At 46.9% G+C, this 18,089-nt stretch overlaps 8 non-coding genes and 1 pseudogene across 8 annotated transcripts; 5 read left to right on the forward strand and 4 right to left on the reverse strand.

The window, feature by feature from the left end:
* The first annotated feature begins 1,787 nt into the window (after window positions 1-1,787).
* LOC135016162 (U1 spliceosomal RNA) lies at window positions 1,788-1,951 on the forward strand. The gene has a single exon (XR_010214299.1). It is a non-coding gene; the product is annotated as a U1 spliceosomal RNA (small nuclear RNA).
* Window positions 1,952-2,102: 151 nt separating this feature from the next.
* On the forward strand, window positions 2,103-2,244 carry LOC135016438 (U1 spliceosomal RNA; annotated as a pseudogene).
* Window positions 2,245-2,935: 691 nt separating this feature from the next.
* LOC135016249 (U1 spliceosomal RNA) lies at window positions 2,936-3,099 on the forward strand. The gene has a single exon (XR_010214384.1). It is a non-coding gene; the product is annotated as a U1 spliceosomal RNA (small nuclear RNA).
* Window positions 3,100-3,251: 152 nt separating this feature from the next.
* Window positions 3,252-3,414, forward strand: LOC135016387 (U1 spliceosomal RNA). The gene has a single exon (XR_010214517.1). It is a non-coding gene; the product is annotated as a U1 spliceosomal RNA (small nuclear RNA).
* A 654-nt stretch (window positions 3,415-4,068) lies between these two features.
* LOC135016214 (U1 spliceosomal RNA) lies at window positions 4,069-4,232 on the forward strand. Its single transcript, XR_010214349.1, has one exon. It is a non-coding gene; the product is annotated as a U1 spliceosomal RNA (small nuclear RNA).
* A 10,098-nt stretch (window positions 4,233-14,330) lies between these two features.
* LOC135016351 (U1 spliceosomal RNA) lies at window positions 14,331-14,493 on the reverse strand. Its single transcript, XR_010214484.1, has one exon. It is a non-coding gene; the product is annotated as a U1 spliceosomal RNA (small nuclear RNA).
* Window positions 14,494-14,645: 152 nt separating this feature from the next.
* Window positions 14,646-14,809, reverse strand: LOC135016271 (U1 spliceosomal RNA). Its single transcript, XR_010214406.1, has one exon. It is a non-coding gene; the product is annotated as a U1 spliceosomal RNA (small nuclear RNA).
* A 675-nt stretch (window positions 14,810-15,484) lies between these two features.
* Window positions 15,485-15,647, reverse strand: LOC135016288 (U1 spliceosomal RNA). Its single transcript, XR_010214423.1, has one exon. It is a non-coding gene; the product is annotated as a U1 spliceosomal RNA (small nuclear RNA).
* A 152-nt stretch (window positions 15,648-15,799) lies between these two features.
* LOC135016247 (U1 spliceosomal RNA) lies at window positions 15,800-15,963 on the reverse strand. Its single transcript, XR_010214382.1, has one exon. It is a non-coding gene; the product is annotated as a U1 spliceosomal RNA (small nuclear RNA).
* Window positions 15,964-18,089: the final 2,126 nt, after the last annotated feature.

Here is an 18,089-nt window from a genome sequence, read left to right on the forward strand (position 1 = left end):
CCTGGTGTCAACCTGTATTATTTCAGTAGACATTGAAATGAGGATGCATCTTTGATGCCTTTCCAATGAAGCAAGTTTATTTCAGTAATAGGTGAAAAACCATTCCTACAAAGGTGTTAATCAGAGACTTGGCTTTGTGGACACTTTTCAGAGAGCAAATTTGTTAGCATAAACATAAAATCAGAAAATGAAGAGCTGTTTAATCACTCAATTGGACTTTTCTGCCAGCATATTTTTTTTTCTCTGCAACCCATTGCTAAATTGTGCTTCCTAGCTGTTTTTTTATAAAATCACTTAATCAAATCTAACTCTGATTACATCAGAGAAGGCCAGGTACCCTACACCATAAGGGGGGTTTTTGAAATTTTGACTTGTCTACTTAAAGATCACCAAAATCTGATTACAAGGTCAATTACATCCCTGGGTGGGATTGAACCACCAACCTTTTGGTTAATAGCCAAACATGCTAACCGATTGCGCCACAGAGACACCTTGCAAAAGTCAATACTGACAAAGGCTAATAATCATTCATCTAGAACGTTTCCTAGAAAAACTTTAAAAAGTCAATAATCTGGAGAATTTTTGTAAGAAACACATTGGTACTTTCCCATGATGAGTGAGTGCTTCAGGATTTCTTGCACTTACATGGGCTATTAACCAAAAGGTTGGTGGTTCAATCCCACCCAGGGATGTAATTGACCTTGTCATCAGATTTTGGTGATCTTTAAGTAGACAAGTCAAAATTTCAAACCCCCTCTTATGGTGTAGGGTACCTGGCCTTCTCTGACGTAGTTAGATTTAATTAAGTGATTTTATAAAAAACAGCTAGGAAGCACAATTTAGCAGTGGGTTGCAGAGAAAAAAATAACATTTTAAACCTACCGGTAATTTTTTTTTCTCGTAGTCCGTAGAGGATGATGGGGACTCCGTAAGGACCATGGGGGATAGACGGGCTCCGCAGCAGACATGGGCACTTTAAGAAAGACTTTAGATCTGGGTGTGCACTGGCTCCTCCCTCTATGCCCCTCCTCCATACCTCAGTTAGAGAAACTGTGCCCAGAGGAGACGGACAGTACGAGGAAAGGATTTTTGTTAATCCAAGGTCAAGATTCATACCAGCCACACCAATCACACCGTATAACTTGTGATATACTACCCAGTTAACAGTATGAAAACAACATAGCATCAGTCCAAGACCGATGAAAACTAACATATAACCCTTATGTAAGCAATAACTATATACAAGTCTTGCAGAAGTAGACCGCACTTGGGACGGGCACCCAGCATCCTCTACGGACTACGAGAAAAAGATTTACCGGTAGGTTTAAAATCTTATTTTCTCTTACGTCCTAGAGGATGCTGGGGACTCTGTAAGGACCATGGGGATTATACCAAAGCTCCCAAACGGGCAGGAGAGTGCGGATGACTCTGCAGCACCGATTGAGCAAACAGGAGGTCCTCCTCAGCCAGGGTATCAAACTTATAGAACTTTGCAAAGGTGTTTGAACCAACTTTGACACACTGCTTGGATGACATCACCATATGCAAATCCATCTGCGGCAGGCCTTCCCCCAGGAATGCTTGCACTAGTTGTTGCATTTGGTTTGTTGTTTGGGGGTGCTTCAGTATTAGGCAGCCTTCTGCCCTCCCATGTTCATCTGAAAATATGTGTTCTCCCTGCAGTTGTTGTCCCCAGATGAGAGTTCCCTTGTGCTGCCTCAGTTGAATCTCCTTTACTTGACAGAGATGTGCCTGAGCAGCGGCCCTCCCCAGCCCTATCCCAAATCATACTTATTTTGCATAGGAGATACCATGGTCATGAAGATTGTTCTCCCAGGGTTAGGTTCATTCATTGCATTCTGGGTATGCTGACCCCTGTGATTTCCCCAAATGTGGGAAACTCAACTGCATTATTTGTGGTAGTGGGGGACTGTGTTTGTGCTTTCCTCTGGTCAGCTCTGGTAAAAGTCAGATTTCTTTGTCTCAGATCTCCTCTAGCCTTGTTCTTCTTTCGAGAGTTCCCTTGTGCTGCCTCAGTTGGATCTCCTTCACTTGACAGGGGGGTGCCCGAGCAGCGACCCTCCCCAGCTCTAGCCCAACTCCTACTTACCAGCCAGGTGAGATACTATGATCATGAAGATGCTTCTCCCAGGGCAAGGCTCACCCATTGCACTCTGGGTGTGCTGCCCCTGTGATTTCCCCAAATGTGGGAAACTTGACTGCATAATTTGTGTTTCCCCTGGTCGGCTCTCATATAATTCAGATCTCTTTGTCTCAGGTCGCTCTCCAGCCTAGTTTGCTGTCTGTTTCCACTACTTTTTCTTGAGCCCCTCCCTTCTATACCCTTGTGCACTATCCTGACTTCTCCCGTCTGCTTACTTTGTGCCTTCCAACGCACAATGCAAACTACAGGTAGTGCTGCAGGGCCCACACCCTTTTACTTGCTTTACAGAGCAGCTCTGGAGCTGTTACAGTGCCCAGCTGCTGCAAGAAATCAGCTTGAATGCTCCAGGGGCTGGGGCATAGCCAACATGAGACCAACACCGAAGGAGGGTGGGGGTGTTTAATGCAAACTAAGGGTCATCCAAGCGCCGCAAAAGGCCGCCATGCCCTGCACGCCCCTTTTCTCTTTTCATATGCAGACGAGGGTTGAAGCCAACTTTGACCCACTGCTTGGATGACATCACCATATGCAAATCCATCTGCGGCAGGCCTTCCCCCAGGAATGCTTGCACTAGTTGTTGCATTTGGTTTGTTGTTTGGGGGTGCTTCAGTATTAGGCAGCCTTCTGCCCTCCCATGTTCATCTGAAAATATGTGTTCTCCCTGCAGTTGTTGTCCCCAGATGAGAGTTCCCTTGTGCTGCCTCAGTTGAATCTCCTTTACTTGACAGAGATGTGCCTGAGCAGCGGCCCTCCCCAGCCCTATCCCAAATCATACTTATTTTGCATAGGAGATACCATGGTCATGAAGATTATTCTCCCAGGGTGAGGTTCATTCATTGCATTCTGGGTATGCTGACCCCTGTGATTTCCCCAAATGTGGGTAACTCGACTGCATTATTTGTGGTAGTGGGGGACTGTGTTTGTGTTTTCCTCTGGTCAGCTCTGGTAAAAGTCAGATTTCTTTGTTTCAGATCTTCCTCTAGCCTTGTTCTTCTTTCGAGAGTTCCCTTGTGCTGCCTCAGTTGGATCTCCTTCACTTGACAGGGGGGTGCCCGAGCAGCGACCCTCCCCAGCTCAAGCCCAACACCTTCTTACCTGCCAGGTGAGATACTATGATCATGAAGGTGCTTCTCCCAGGGCAAGGCTCACCCATTGCACTCTGGGTGTGCTGCCCCTGCGATTTCCCCAAATGTGGGAAACTTGACTGCATAATTTGTGTTTCCCCTGGTCGGATCTCGTATAATTCAGATCTCTTTGTCTCAGGTCTCTCTCCAGCCTAGTTTGCTGTCTGTTTCCACTTCTTTTTTCTTGAGCCCCTCCCTTTTATACCCTTGTGTACTATCCTGACTTATCCTCCTGTCTGCTTACTTTGTGCCTTCCAATGCACAATGCAAACAACACACCCTTTTACTTGCCTTACAGAGCAGCTCTGGAGCTGTTACAGTGCCAAGCTGCTGTAAGAAATCAGCTTGAATGCTTCAGGGGCTGGGGCATTGTCAACATGAGCCCCACACCGTAGGAGGGTGGGGGTGTTTAATGCGAACTAAGGGTCATCCAAGTGCCGCAAAAGGCCGCCATGCCCTGCATACCCCTTTTCTCTTTTCATATGCAGATGAGGGTTCCAGCCAACTTTGGCCCACTGCTTGGATGACATCACCGTATGCAAATCCGTCTTCTGCAGAACTTCCCCCAGGAATGCTTGTACTAGTTGTTGCATTTGGTTTGTTGTTTGGGGTGCTTCAGTATTAGGCAGCCTTCTGCCCTCCCATGTTCATCTGAAAATATGTGTTCTCCCTGCAGTTGTTGTCCCCAGATGAGAGTTCCCTTGTGCTGCCTCAGTTGAATCTCCTATACTTGACAGAGATGTGCCTGAGCAGCGGCCCTCCCCAGCCCTATCCCAAATCATACTTATTTTGCATAGGCGATACCATGGTCATGAAGATTGTTCTCCCAGGGTGAGGTTCATTCATTGCATTCTGGGTATGCTGACCCCTGTGATTTCCCCAAATGTGGGAAACTCGACTGCATTATTTGTGGTAGTGGGGGACTGTGTTTGTGCTTTCCTCTGGTCAGCTCTGGTAAAAGTCAGATTTCTTTGTCTCAGATCTTCCTCTAGCCTTGTTTTTCTTTCGAGAGTTCCCTTGTGCTGCCTCAGTTGGATCTCCTTCACTTGACAGGGGGTGCCCGAGCAGCAATCCTCCACAGCTCTGGCCCAACTCCTACTTACCTGCCAGGTGAGATACTATGATCTTCACTGTTAGGGCAATCAGGATGTGGAATTCCCTGCCAGGGAAGGTGGTAATGGCGGACTCTGTAATTGGATTTAAAAAAGGAATGGATACATTTCTGAATGAAAAAGCTATCCAAGGTTATAATACTTAAAATATCAACATGGTTAATCCGGGGGTAACATGAGTTGTAGTAGCTAACTTGTCATAAAACATTATTCAGCAAGTATGTAGAATCATCACAACTTAAAACAGGTTGAACACGATGGGCAATTTGCCTCTATTCAACCTCAAAAACTATGTTACTAAATGTTACTATATTACTATGTTACTGTAGTATACAGAACACCACAATGCAATGAGCAGTGATAGTGAGCACTGATGAGGATACTAGAACTGACACTGAGCAGCAAGATGCAGCACTGGACTATTAGTAATGTACTGTAGTATGCTGAGCACAACAATGCAGCACAAGACAATGAGCAGTGATACTGAGCACTGATGAGGATACTACTGAGAACTGACACTGAGCAGGAGAGACACACTACTAGTATTACTGAGCAGCAATAAGTATCCACTGATACTGAGCACTGATATTGAGATTTCCACTGAGAGAACATAGCCACGTCCTCTCCGCTCTCTCTTCAATGCACGAGTAAAAATGGCGGCAACGCGCAGCTCTTTATATGGAATCCGAATCTCGCGAGAATCCGACAGCGGGATGATGACATTTTCCCTTGTTTAGGTTTTCCGAGTCAGGCGGGAACAACCGAGCCTGCCTCGGACCAGTGTAAACCACGTGGAGTTCGTGGGGAATTCGGTTCTCGGAGAACCGAACCCGCTCCTCTCTACCTTATACCCATCAATTTTTTTTATTTTCAATCTAAGCCCCTGCAGTTTTCTGTAAGCATCTGCTTTGCTATGATGATCAACAAGTCACAAGGGCAAACACTCAGGGCTTGAGGCGTAGATCTTAGGACCAGCTGCTACAAGCATGGCAGAGGTGTCACTATCACTGGTGACACCCAGAGAGGTGGCGAGGGAGATTGTAATGCAGTGCGCGCAGATAAGCAGCGCAATGGTAAAAAGGAGGCATGGTTTCATAGGTAGGGGCGTGGCCTGGTGGCCTGAATCTACATTTTGTTGCTCCGGGTGTCCCGGGGGTTGGGGGCTGCACCGGGGACTAGTGTGTGAGTGGTGCTGGCTCCTGCACAGTGACAGGGCATGGCCACTAGAGATGTGCACCAGAAATTTTTCGGGTTTTGTGTTTTGGTTTTGGGTTCGGTTCCGCGGCCGTGTTTTGGGTTCAAACGCGTTTTGGTTAAACCTCACCGAATTTTTTTTGTCGGATTCGGGTGTGTTTTGGATTCGGGTGTTTTTTTCAAAAAAACCCTAAAAAACAGCTTAAATCATAGAATTTGGGAGTCATTTTGATCCCAAAGTATTATTAACCTCAATAACCATAATTTCCACTCATTTTCAGTCTATTCTTAACACCTCACACCTCACAATATTATTTTTAGTCCTAAAATTTGCACCGAGGTCGCTGGATGACTAAGCTCAGCGACCCAAGTGGCCGATACAAACACCTGGCCCATCTAGGAGTGGCACTGCAGTGTCACGCAGGATGGCCCTTCCAAAAAACACTCCCCAAACAGCACATGACGCAAAGAAAAAAAGAGGCGCAATGAGGTAGCTGTGTGACTAAGCTCAGCGACCCAAGTGGCCGACACAAACACCTGGCCCATCTAGGAGTGGCACTGCAGTGTCACGCAGGATGGCCCTTCCAAAAACACTCCCCAAACAGCACATGACGCAAAGAAAAAAAGAGGCGCAATGAGGTAGCTGTGTGACTAAGCTCAGCGACCCAAGTGGCCGACACAAACACCTTGCCCATCTAGGAGTGGCACTGCAGTGTCACGCAGGATGGCCCTTCAAAAAAACACTCCCCAAACAGCACATGACGCAAAGAAAAAAAGAGGCGCAATGAGGTAGCTGTGTGACTAAGCTCAGCGACCCAAGTGGCCGACACAAACACCTGGCCCATCTAGGAGTGTCACTGCAGTGTCACGCAGGATGGCCCTTCCAAAAAACACTCCCCAAACAGCACATGACGCAAAGAAAAAAAGAGGCGCAATGAGGTAGCTGTGTGACTAAGCTCAGCGACCCAAGTGGCCGACACAAACACCTGGCCCATCTAGGAGTGGCACTGCAGTGTCACGCAGGATGGCCCTTCCAAAAAACACTCCCCAAACAGCACATGACGCAAAGAAAAATGAAAGAAAAAAGAGGTGCAAGATGGAATTGTCCTTGGGCCCTCCCACCCACCCTTATGTTGTATAAACAGGACATGCACACTTTAACCAACCCATCATTTCAGTGACAGGGTCTGCCACACGACTGTGACTGAAATGACGGGTTGGTTTGGACCCCCACCAAAAAAGAAGCAATTAATCTCTCCTTGCACAAACTGGCTCTACAGAGGCAAGATGTCCACCTCATCATCATCCTCCGATTCATCACCGTGTACATCCCCCTCCTCACAGATTATCAATTCGTCCCCACTGGAATCCACCATCTCAGCTCCCTGTGTACTTTGTGGAGGCAATTGCTGCTGGTCAATGTCTCCACGGAGCAATTGATTATAATTCATTTTAATGAACATCATCTTCTCCACATTTTCTGGAAGTAACCTCGTACGCCGATTGCTGACAAGGTGAGCGGCGGCACTAAACACTCTTTCGGAGTACACACTTGTGGGAGGGCAACTTAGGTAGAATAAAGCCAGTTTGTGCAAGGGCCTCCAAATTGCCTCTTTTTCCTGCCAGTATACGTACGGACTGTCTGACGTGCCTACTTGGATGCGGTCACTCATATAATCCTCCACCATTCTTTCAATGGTGAGAGAATCATATGCAGTGACAGTAGACGACATGTCCGTAATCGTTGGCAGGTCCTTCAGTCCGGACCAGATGTCAGCATCAGCAGTCGCTCCAGACTGCCCTGCATCACCGCCAGCGGGTGGGCTCGGAATTCTGAGCCTTTTCCTCGCACCCCCAATTGCGGGAGAATGTGAAGGAGGAGCTGTTGACCGATCAAGTTCCACTTGACTTGATAATTTTCTCACCAGCAGGTCTTTGAACCCCTGCAGACTTGTGTCTGCCGGAAAGAGAGATACAACGTAGGTTTTAAATCTAGGATCGAGCACGGTGGCCAAAATGTAGTGCTCTGATTTCAACAGATTGACCACCCGTGAATCCTGGTTAAGCGAATGAAGGGCTCCATCCACAAGTCCCACATGCCTAGCGGAATCGCTCTGTCTTAGCTCCTCCTTCAATGTCTCCAGCTTCTTCTGCAAAAGCCTGATGACGGGAATGACCTGACTCAGGCTGGCAGTGTCTGAACTGACTTCACGTGTGGCAAGTTCAAAAGGTTTCAGAACCTTGCACAACGTTGAAATCATTCTCCACTGCGCTTGAGACAGGTGCATTCCACCTCCTATATCGTGGTCAGATGTATAGGCTTGAATGGCCTTTTGCTGCTCCTCCATCCTCTGAAGCATATAGAGGGTTGAATTCCACCTCGTTACCACTTCTTGCTTCAGATGATGGCAGGGCAGGTTCAGGCGTTTTTGGTGTTGCTCCAGTCTTCTGTACGTGGTGCCTGTACGCAGAAAGTGTCCCGCAATTCTTCTGGCCACCGACAGCATCTCTTGCACGCCCCTGTCGTTTTTTAAATAATTCTGCACCACCAAATTCAAGGTATGTGCAAAACATGGGACGTGCTGGAATTTGCCCAGATATAATGCACGCACAATATTGCTGGCGTTGTCCGATGCCACAAATCCACAGGAGAGTCCAATTGGGGTAAGCCATTCTGCGATGATCTTCCTCAGTTGCCGTAAGAGGTTTTCAGCTGTGTGCGTATTCTGGAAAGCGGTGATACAAAGCGTAGCCTGCCTAGGAAAGAGTTGGCGTTTGCGAGATGCTGCTACTGGTGCCGCCGCTGCTGTTCTTGCGGCGGGAGTCAATACATCTACCCAGTGGGCTGTCACAGTCATATAGTCCTGAGTCTGCCCTGCCCCACTTGTCCACATGTCCGTGGTTAAGTGGACATTGGGTACAACTGCATTTTTTAGGACACTGGTGAGTCTTTTTCTGAGGTCTGTGTACATTTTCGGTATCGCCTGCCTAGAGAAATGGAACCTAGATGGTATTTGGTACCGGGGACACAGTACCTCAATCAAGTCTATAGTTGGCTCTGAAGTAATGATGGATACCGGAACCACGTTTCTCACCGCCCAGGATGCCAAGGCCTCAGTTATCTGGGATGACCATCGACTCCCAGCAGCAACAACAGCAGCGCCAGCAGCAGTAGGCGTTACACTCAAGGATGCATCGGAGGAATCCCAGGCAGGAGAGAACTCGTCAGAATTGCCAGTGACATGGCCTGCAGGACTATTGGCATTCCTGGGGAAGGAGGAAATTGACACTGAGGGAGTTGGTGGGGTGGTTTGCGTGAGCTTGGTTACAAGAGGAAGGGATTTACTGGTCAGTGGACTGCTTCCGCTGTCGCCCAAAGTTTTTGAACTTGTCACTGACTTATGATGAATGCGCTGCAGGTGACGTATAAGGGAGGATGTTCCCGAGGTGGTTAACGTCCTTACCCCTACTTATTACAGCTTGACAAAGGCAATACACGGCTTGACACCTGTTGTTCGCATTTCTGTTGAAATACTTCCACACCGAAGAGCTGATTTTTTTTGTATTTTCACCAGGCATGTCAATGGCCATATTCCTCCCACGGACAACAGGTGTCTCTCCGGGTGCCTGACTTAAACAAACCACCTCACCATCAGAATCCTCCTTGTCAATTTCCTCCCCAGCGCCAGCAACACCCATATCCTCCTCATCCTGGTGTACTTCAACACTGACATCTTCAATCTGACTATCAGGAACTGGACTGTGGGTGCTCCTTCCAGCACTTGCAGGGGGTGTGCAAATGGTGGAAGGTGCATGCTCTTCACGTCCAGTGTTGGGAAGGTCAGGCATCGCAACCGACACAATTGGACTCTCCTTGTGGATTTGTGATTTTGAAGAACGCACAGTTCTTTGCTGTGCTTTTGCCAGCTTAAGTCTTTTCATTTTTCTAGCGAGAGGCTGAGTGCTTCCATCCTCATGTGAAGCTGAACCACTAGCCATGAACATAGGCCAGGGCCTCAGCCGTTCCTTGCCACTCCGTGTGGTAAATGGCATATTGGCAAGTTTACGCTTCTCCTCCGACGATTTTTATTTAGATTTTTGAGTCCTTTTTTTACTGATCTTTTGTGTTTTGGATTTTACATGCTCTGTACTATGACATTGGGCATCGGCCTTGGCAGACGACGTTGATGGAATTTCATCTTCTCGGCCATGACTAGTGGCAGCAGCTTCAGCACGAGGTGGAAGTGGATCTTGATCTTTCCCTATTTTTGGAACCTCAACATTTTTGTTCTCCATATTTTAATAGGCACAACTAAAAGGCACCTCAGGTAAACAATGGAGATGGATGGATACTAGTATACTTATGGATGACGAGTGACTGACGACACAGAGGTAGCTACAGCCGTGGACTACCGTACTGCGTCTGCTAGTATAGAGATGATAATTAATGATATAAAAAAAATATATATATAACTACTGTAGGTATATATAATATAATGACGGACCTGGTGGACACTGTCAGCAGACTGCTAAACTACTAGTATGAAGAAGATAGAAAAAAACCCCCACCACAGGTAGGTAGGTTTACAATTATGGACGAGCACTGACGACACAGAGATAGCCACAGCCGTGGCCTACCATACTGCGTCTGCTAGTATATAGATGATAATTAATGATATAAAAAATATATATATAACTACTGTAGGTATATATAATATAATGACGGACCTGGTGGACACTGTCAGCAGACTGCTAAACTACTAGTATGAAGAAGATAGAAAAAAAACTCCACCACAGGTAGGTATACAATTATGGACGAGTGACGACACAGAGGTAGGTACAGCCGTGGACTACCGTACTGCGTCTGCTAGTATAGATAATATACTAAATATATTACTACTGTAGGTATATAATATAATGACGGACCTGGTGGACACTGTCAGCAGACTCCTAAACTACTAGTATGAAGAAGATAGAAAAAAAAACCCACCACAGGTAGGTAGGTATACAATTATGGACGAGCACTGACGACACAGAGATAGCCACAGCCGTGGCCTACCGTACTGCGTCTGCTAGCATAGATAATATACTAAATATATTACTACTGTAGGTATATAATATAATGACGGACCTGGTGGACACTGTCAGCAGACTCCTAAACTACTAGTATGAAGAAGATAGAAAAAAAACCCCACCACAGTTAGGTATACAATTATGGACGAGTGACGACACAGAGGTAGGTACAGCCATGGACTACCGTACTGCGTCTGCTAGTATAGATAATATACTAAATATATTACTACTGTAGGTATATAATATAATGACGGACCTGGTGGACACTGTCAGCAGACTCCTAAACTACTAGTATGAAGAAGATAGAAAAAAAACCCCACCACAGGTTGGTATACAATTATGGACGAGTGACGACACAGAGGTAGGTACAGCCGTGGACTACCGTACTGCGTCTGCTAGTATAGATAATATACTAAATATATTACTACTGTAGGTATATAATATAATTACGGACCTGGTGGACACTGTCAGCAGACTCCTAAACTACTAGTATGAAGAAGATAGAAAAAAAAACCCACCACAGTTAGGTATACAATTATGGACGAGTGACGACACAGAGGTAGGTACAGCCATGGACTACCGTACTGCGTCTGCTAGTATAGATAATATACTAAATATATTACTACTGTAGGTATATAATATAATGACGGACCTGGTGGACACTGTCAGCAGACTCCTAAACTACTAGTATGAAGAAGATAGAAAAAAAACCCCACCACAGGTAGGTATACAATTATGGACGAGCACTGACGACACAGAGATAGCCACAGCCGTGGACTACCGTACTGCGTCTGCTAGTATAGATAATATAATAAATATATTACTACTGTAGGTATATAATATAATGATGGACCTGGTGGACACTGTCAGCAGACTCCTAAACTACTAGTATGAAGAAGATAGAAAAAAAAAAACCCACCACAGGTAGGTAGGTATACAATTATGGACGAGCACTGACGACACAGAGATAGCCACAGCCGTGGACTACCGTACTGCGTCTGCTAATATAGAGATGATAAAGATGATAGAGATGAAAAAAAAAAATATAACACTACTGCAGGTAAATATTTATATAATATAATGTATGACGGACCTGCTGGACACTGTCAGCAGAATGCGTTTATAGAATAAAAAAAAAAAACACCACAGGAGTGTTTAACTTTTTCAGGCAGACAATATACTGGTGGTCACACTGGCAGCAAAAGTGTGCACTGTACTCCTGCTATAACTGCTCCCCAGTCTCCCCCACAATTAAGCTGTGTGAGCAGTGAGCACTCAGCACAGTCAGATATACATAGATGATATATCATGCAGCACACTGAGGCTGAGCACAGATATGGTATGTGTATCGTTTTTTTTCAGGCAGAGAACGGATTATAAATAATAAAACTGGTGGTCACTATCAGCAAAACTCTGCACTACTGAGTACTCCTGACAAGTTCAACTGCTCCCCAAATTAGTAGTAAATCAAATGTCACTCGTCTCTATCTTCTAATCTAAACGGAGAGGACGCCAGCCACGTCCTCTCCCTATCAATCTCAATGCACGTGTGAAAATGGCGGCAACGCGCGGCTCCTTATATAGAATCCGAGTCTCGTGAGAATCCGACAGCGGGATGATGACGTTCGGGCGCGCTCGGGTTAACCGAGCAAGGCGGGAGGATCCGAGTCTGCTCGGACCCGTGCAAAAAAGGGTGAAGTTCGGGCGGGTTCGGATTCCGAGGAACCGAACCCGCTCATCTCTAATGGCCACCCAGCATGACGCCTCCCTTCTTGACCATGCTGTAATTGCAGTCGCACTGCAGTTCAGCGTGATCATAAAAAATGGTGTAGCCTCCTGCTGGTACAGACTGTATGTGCGCGCAGGAAGCCGCCACCATTTTTGTGATCACAGCGGCTGAATGTGATGTCATACAGCTGCTGTGACCACGCCCCCTGTGTCTCCTCCATTGCAGACCCCATTTTGAAGCCTTGCCCCCGCACCGCTCCATCCCTGACTTGGAAATGGAGTGTTGCTGACCCCCCTCTCCCCCCCCTGCCCCGATTGACAGGCAGAGGCGATCGCATTCTCTGCGGGGTGCCGCAGAAAATGCAGGCACATGCGTATGCTCTTAGCAATTTTTGCAGTTGGATCGCTTATTGTGATTGCAATCCAAACTGAATCAGGCCCTATTACCTATCACAATGCGCTGCGGGCAGTACAAAATTGGTTTAATATAGGAGAAAAACCCCCAGACCTGTGCTCCTTAACTGTACCTGGTGGCTAGTGGAGCGGCTGCCCAGTAATCAGTGTCCACACCAGTGCGCACACGGTCCACCCCCTACGGCCATGCTCCCCTTCATCAGCGGCCTCGTGATCCGGAAGGGCGGTGTGTGTGTGACTGACCTTAGGAAGAAACCGGAGCCTCCGCTGCAGTGACCCAGCAACCAGGGCACGGGAGTATACAGCGCCGCTGGGAGTGATGAAGCTGCAGTAAAGATGTCTATTAGACCTAGCCTGCTGCAGCCCTTGTAGATTCTCATAAAACAAGTTCTTCTTTTCTTGTCAAAATTAATAGCTAAGAATAGGCTGCCTGAGGCAGGCCCCTGTTAAGTGGCCTGCTACTGAAGGCACCAACTACAAACTGAGCTCCCTGTTCATGGAAGCGGGGTTATAGAGGAGGATGCGCTGAGCATCTTGGGAACAGTCAAAAGCTTTGAGCCGGTTGGTGCCTCAGATCAAGATCCTACTCTACACCCCAATGTGAATCCTTGTGGAGTCCAGTGTACCCCACAGAAGAAATTAATGTGTCACACCCATTGGCAGCAACCTTAGAATAGCTGCTGACGGGCACAATTGAGAAAGGAAGGGGGGGGGACATTTGAATCCAGCACATAGATGCAATTCAAATATGTAATTTGTACCTTCCTATTTTAAAATATAATGGATGAACCTCACCCTGTGAGAACAATCTTCATGATCAAGAGATCTCATATGCAAAATAAGTATGAGTTGGGATAGGGCTGGGGAGGGTGGCTGCTCGGGCAGCCCCTCCCCCGTCAAGTTAAGGAGATTCAACTGAGGAAGCACAAGGGAACTCTCGTCTGGGGACAACAACTGCAGGGAGACCACATCTTTTCAGATGAACATGGGAGGGCGGAAGGCTGCCTAATACTGAAGCACCATCAAATATCAAACCATATGCAACAACTAGTACAAGCATTCCTGGGGGAAGGTCTGGAGCAGACGGATTTGCATACGGTGATGTCATCCAAGCAGTGGGCCAAAGTTGGCTGGAACCCTCATCTGCATATGAAAAGAGAAAAGGGGCGTGCAGGGCATGGCGACCTTTTGCGGTGCTTGGATGACCCCTAGTTCGCATTAAACAACCCCACCCTCCTTTGGTGTGGGGCTCATGTTGGCTATGCCCCAGCCCCTGAAGCATTCAAGCTGATTTCTTGCAGCAGCTGGGCACTGTAACAGCTCCAGAGCTGCTCTGTAAGGCAACTAAAAGGGTGTGGGCCCTGCAGCACTACCTGTAGTTCGCATTGTGCGTTGGAAGGCACAAAGTAAGCAGACGGGAGAAGTCAGGATAGTGCGTAAGGGCATAGAAGGGAGCGGCTCCAGAAAAGAGAAGTGGAAACAGACAGCAAACTAGGCTGGAGAGAGACCTGAGACAAAGAGATCTGAATTATACGAGAGCCGACCAGGGGAAACACAAATTATGCAATCAAGTTTCCCACATTTGGGGAAATTGCAGGAGCAGCACACCCAGAGTGCAATGGGTGAGCCTTGCCCTGGGAGAAGCACCTTCATGATCATAGTATCTCACCTGGCAGGTAAGTAGGAGTTGGGCTAGAGCTGGGGAGGGTCACTGCTCGGGCACCCCCCTGTCAAGTGAAGGAGATCCAACTGAGGCAGCACAAGGGAACTCTCGAAAGAAGAACAAGGCTAGAGGAATATCTGAGACAAAGAAATCTGACTTTTACCAGAGCTGACCAGAGGAAAACACAAACACAGTCCCCCACTACCACAAAAAATGCAGGCGAGTTTCCCACATTTGGGGAAATCACAGGGGTCAGCATACCCAGAATGCAATGAATGAACCTCACCCTGGGTGAACAATCTTCATGACCATGGTGTCTCCTATGCAAAATAAGTATGATCTGGGATAGGGCTGGGGAGGGCCGCTGCTCAGGCACATCTCTGTCAAGTAAAGGAGATTCAACTGAGGCAGCACAAGGGAACTCTCATCTGGGGACAATAACTGCAGGGAGAACACATATTTTCAGATGAACATGGGAGGGCAGAAGGCTGCCTAATACTGAAGCACCCCCAAACAACAAACCAAATGCAACAACTAGTGCAAGCATTCCTGGGGGAAGGCCTGCAGCAGATGGATTTGCATATGGTGATGTCATCCAAGCAGTGGGTCAAAGTTGGCTTCAACCCTCATCTGCATATGAAAAGAGAAAAGGGGCGTGCAGGGCATGGCGGCCTTTTGCGGTGCTTGGATGACCCCTAGTTCGCATTAAACACCCCCACCCTCCTTTGGTGTGGGGCTCATGTTGGCCATGCCCCATCCCCTGAGCATTCAAGCTGATTTCTTGCAGCAGCTGGGCACTGTAACAGCTCCAGAGCTGCTCTGTAAGGCAAGTAAAATATTGTGTGGGCCCTGCAGCACTACCTGTAGTTTGCATTGTGCATTGGAAGGCACAAAGTAAGCAGACGGGAGGAGAAGTCAGGATAGTGCACAAGGGTATAGAAGGGAGGGGCTCAAGATAAAAGAAGTGGAAACAGACAGCAAACTAGGCTGGAGAAAGACCTGAGACAAAGAGATCTGAATTATACGAGAACCGACCAGAGGAAACACAAATTATGCAGTCAAGTGTCCCACATTTGGGGAAATCGTAGGAGCAGCACACCCAGAGTGCAATGGGTGAGCCTTGCCCTGGGAGAAGCACCTTCCTGATCATAGTATCTCACCTGGCAGGTAAGTAGGAGTTGGGCTAGAGCTGGGGAGGGTCGCTGCTCGGGCACCCCCCTGTCAAGTGAAGGAGATCCAACTGAGGCAGCACAAAGAAACTCTCGAAAGAAGAACAAGGCTAGAGGAAGATCTGAGACAAAGAAATCTGACTTTTACCAGAGCTGACCAGAGGAAAGCACAAACACAGTCCCCCACTACCACAAATAATGCAGTCGAGTTTCCCACATTTGGGGAAATCACAGGGGTCAGCATACCCAGAATGCAATGAATGAACCTCACCCTGGGAGAACAATCTTCATGACCATAGTATCTCCTATGCAAAATAAGTATGATTTGGGATAGGGCTGGGGAGGGCCGCTGCTCAGGCACATCTCTGTCAAGTAAAGGAGATTCAACTGAGGCAGCACAAGGGAACTCTCATCTGGGGACAACAACTGCAGGGAGAACACATATTTTCAGATGAACATGGGAGGGCAGAAGGCTGCCTAATACTGAAGCACCCCCAAACAACAAACCAAATGCAACAACTAGTAAAAGCATTCCTGGGTAAAGGTCTGCAGAAGACGGATTTGCATACGGTGATGTCATCCAAGCAGTGGGCCAAAGTTGGCTGGAACCCTCATCTGCATATGAAAAGAGAAAAGGGTTATGCAGGGCATGGCGGCCTTTTGCGGCGCTTGGATGACCCCTAGTTCACATTAAACACCTCCACCCTCCTTCGGTGTGGGGCTCATGTTGGCTATGCCCCAGCCCCTGAAGCATTCAAGCTGATTTCTTGCCGCAGCTGGGCACTGTAACAGCTCCAGAGTTGCTCTGTAAGGCATGTAAAACACAGTCCCCCACTACAACCAGGAAACATTAACGCCACTGCATCCTTGCTGCTTTCTCATGTGGAAGTCTATTTAATGTGAAAACAAGGTGATATCTAATTAGCACACAGAAAAGAAAATTAAGTGAATTTTTGAAAGAAAACAATACTGTTAATATACTATTAAAACAAATTAAAATGGTAAAAGTTATTGTACTTTAAGTAAAAATAAAAGAGCAAAAATATCAATCCCAGTTTTGGATTACTTTAATTAAAAAAAAAAATGCATATAGCAGAGGATAGTTTCAATCTGTCTACCTCTGGGTTATGGGCCCAGCATGCTTCCATTGCAGTACTCTGCTGCACATGTAAGTGCAAGAGATCCTGAAGCACTCACTCATCATGGGAAAGTACCAATGTGTTTCTTCATTGGTTGATGGCAGAAACATCTTACAAAAACACTCCAGATTATTGACTTTTTAAAGTTTTTCTAGGAAACGTTCTAGATGATTGTTTATTAGCCTTTGTCAGTATGTACTTTTGCAAAGTGTCGCTGTGGCGCAATCAGTTAGTGTGTATGGCTATTAACCAAAAGGTTGGTGGTTCAATCCCACCCAGGGATGTAATTGACCTTGTTATCAGATTTTGGTGATCTTTAAGTAGACAAGTCAAAATTTCAAACCCCCTGTTATGGTGTTAGGTATTTAGACTTCTCTGATGTAATCAGAGTTAGATTTGATTCAGTGATTTTATAAAAACAGCTAGGAAGCACAATTTAGCAGTGGGTTGCAGAGAAAAAGAAATATGCTTGCAAAAAAATCCAATTGAGTGATTAAACAGCTCTTGGATGGTTTTTCACCTATTACTAAATTAAACTTGCTTCATTGGAAAGGCAGCAAGATGCATCCTCATTTCAATAGCTACTCTTTGTCTCAGGTCTTTCTCCAGCCTAGTTTGCTGTCTGTTTCCACTTCTTTTATCTTGAGCCCCTCCCTTCTATACCCTTGTGCACTATCCTGACTTCTCCTCCCGTCTGCTTACTTTGTGCCTTCCAATGCACAATGCAAACTACAGGTAGTGCTGCAGGGCCCACACAATATTTTACTCCCTGAAAAGCACCCAGTCTCCTCTGGGCACAGTAGTAAACTGAGGTCTGGAGGAGGGGCATAGAGGGAGGAGCCAGTGCACACCCAGATCTAAAGTCTTTCTTAAAGTGCCCATGTCTCCTGCGGAGCCCGTCTATCCCCCATGGTCCTTACGGAGTCCCCAGCATCCTCTAGGACGTAAGAGAAAAATTATGCTGGCAGAAAAATCCAATTGAGTGATTAAACAGCTCCAGAGCTGCTCTGTAAGGCAAGTAAAAGGGTGTGGGCCCTGCAGCACTACCTGTAGTTTGCATTGTGCATTGAAAGCCTAGTTTGCTGTCTGTTTCCACTTCTTTTTTCTTGAGCCCCTCCCGTCTATACCCTTGTGCACTATCCTGACTTCTCCTCCCGTCTGCTTACTTTGTGCCTTCCAATGCACAATGCAAACTACAGGTAGTGCTGCAGGGCCCACACCCTTTTACTTGCCTTACAGAGCAGCTCTTGAGCTGTTACAGTGCCCAGCTGCTGCAAGAAATCAGTGTGAATGCTTCAGGGGCTGGGGC

This window comes from Pseudophryne corroboree, unplaced genomic scaffold (genome assembly GCF_028390025.1).
Source record: "Pseudophryne corroboree isolate aPseCor3 unplaced genomic scaffold, aPseCor3.hap2 scaffold_299, whole genome shotgun sequence".
NCBI lineage: Eukaryota > Metazoa > Chordata > Amphibia > Anura > Myobatrachidae > Pseudophryne > Pseudophryne corroboree.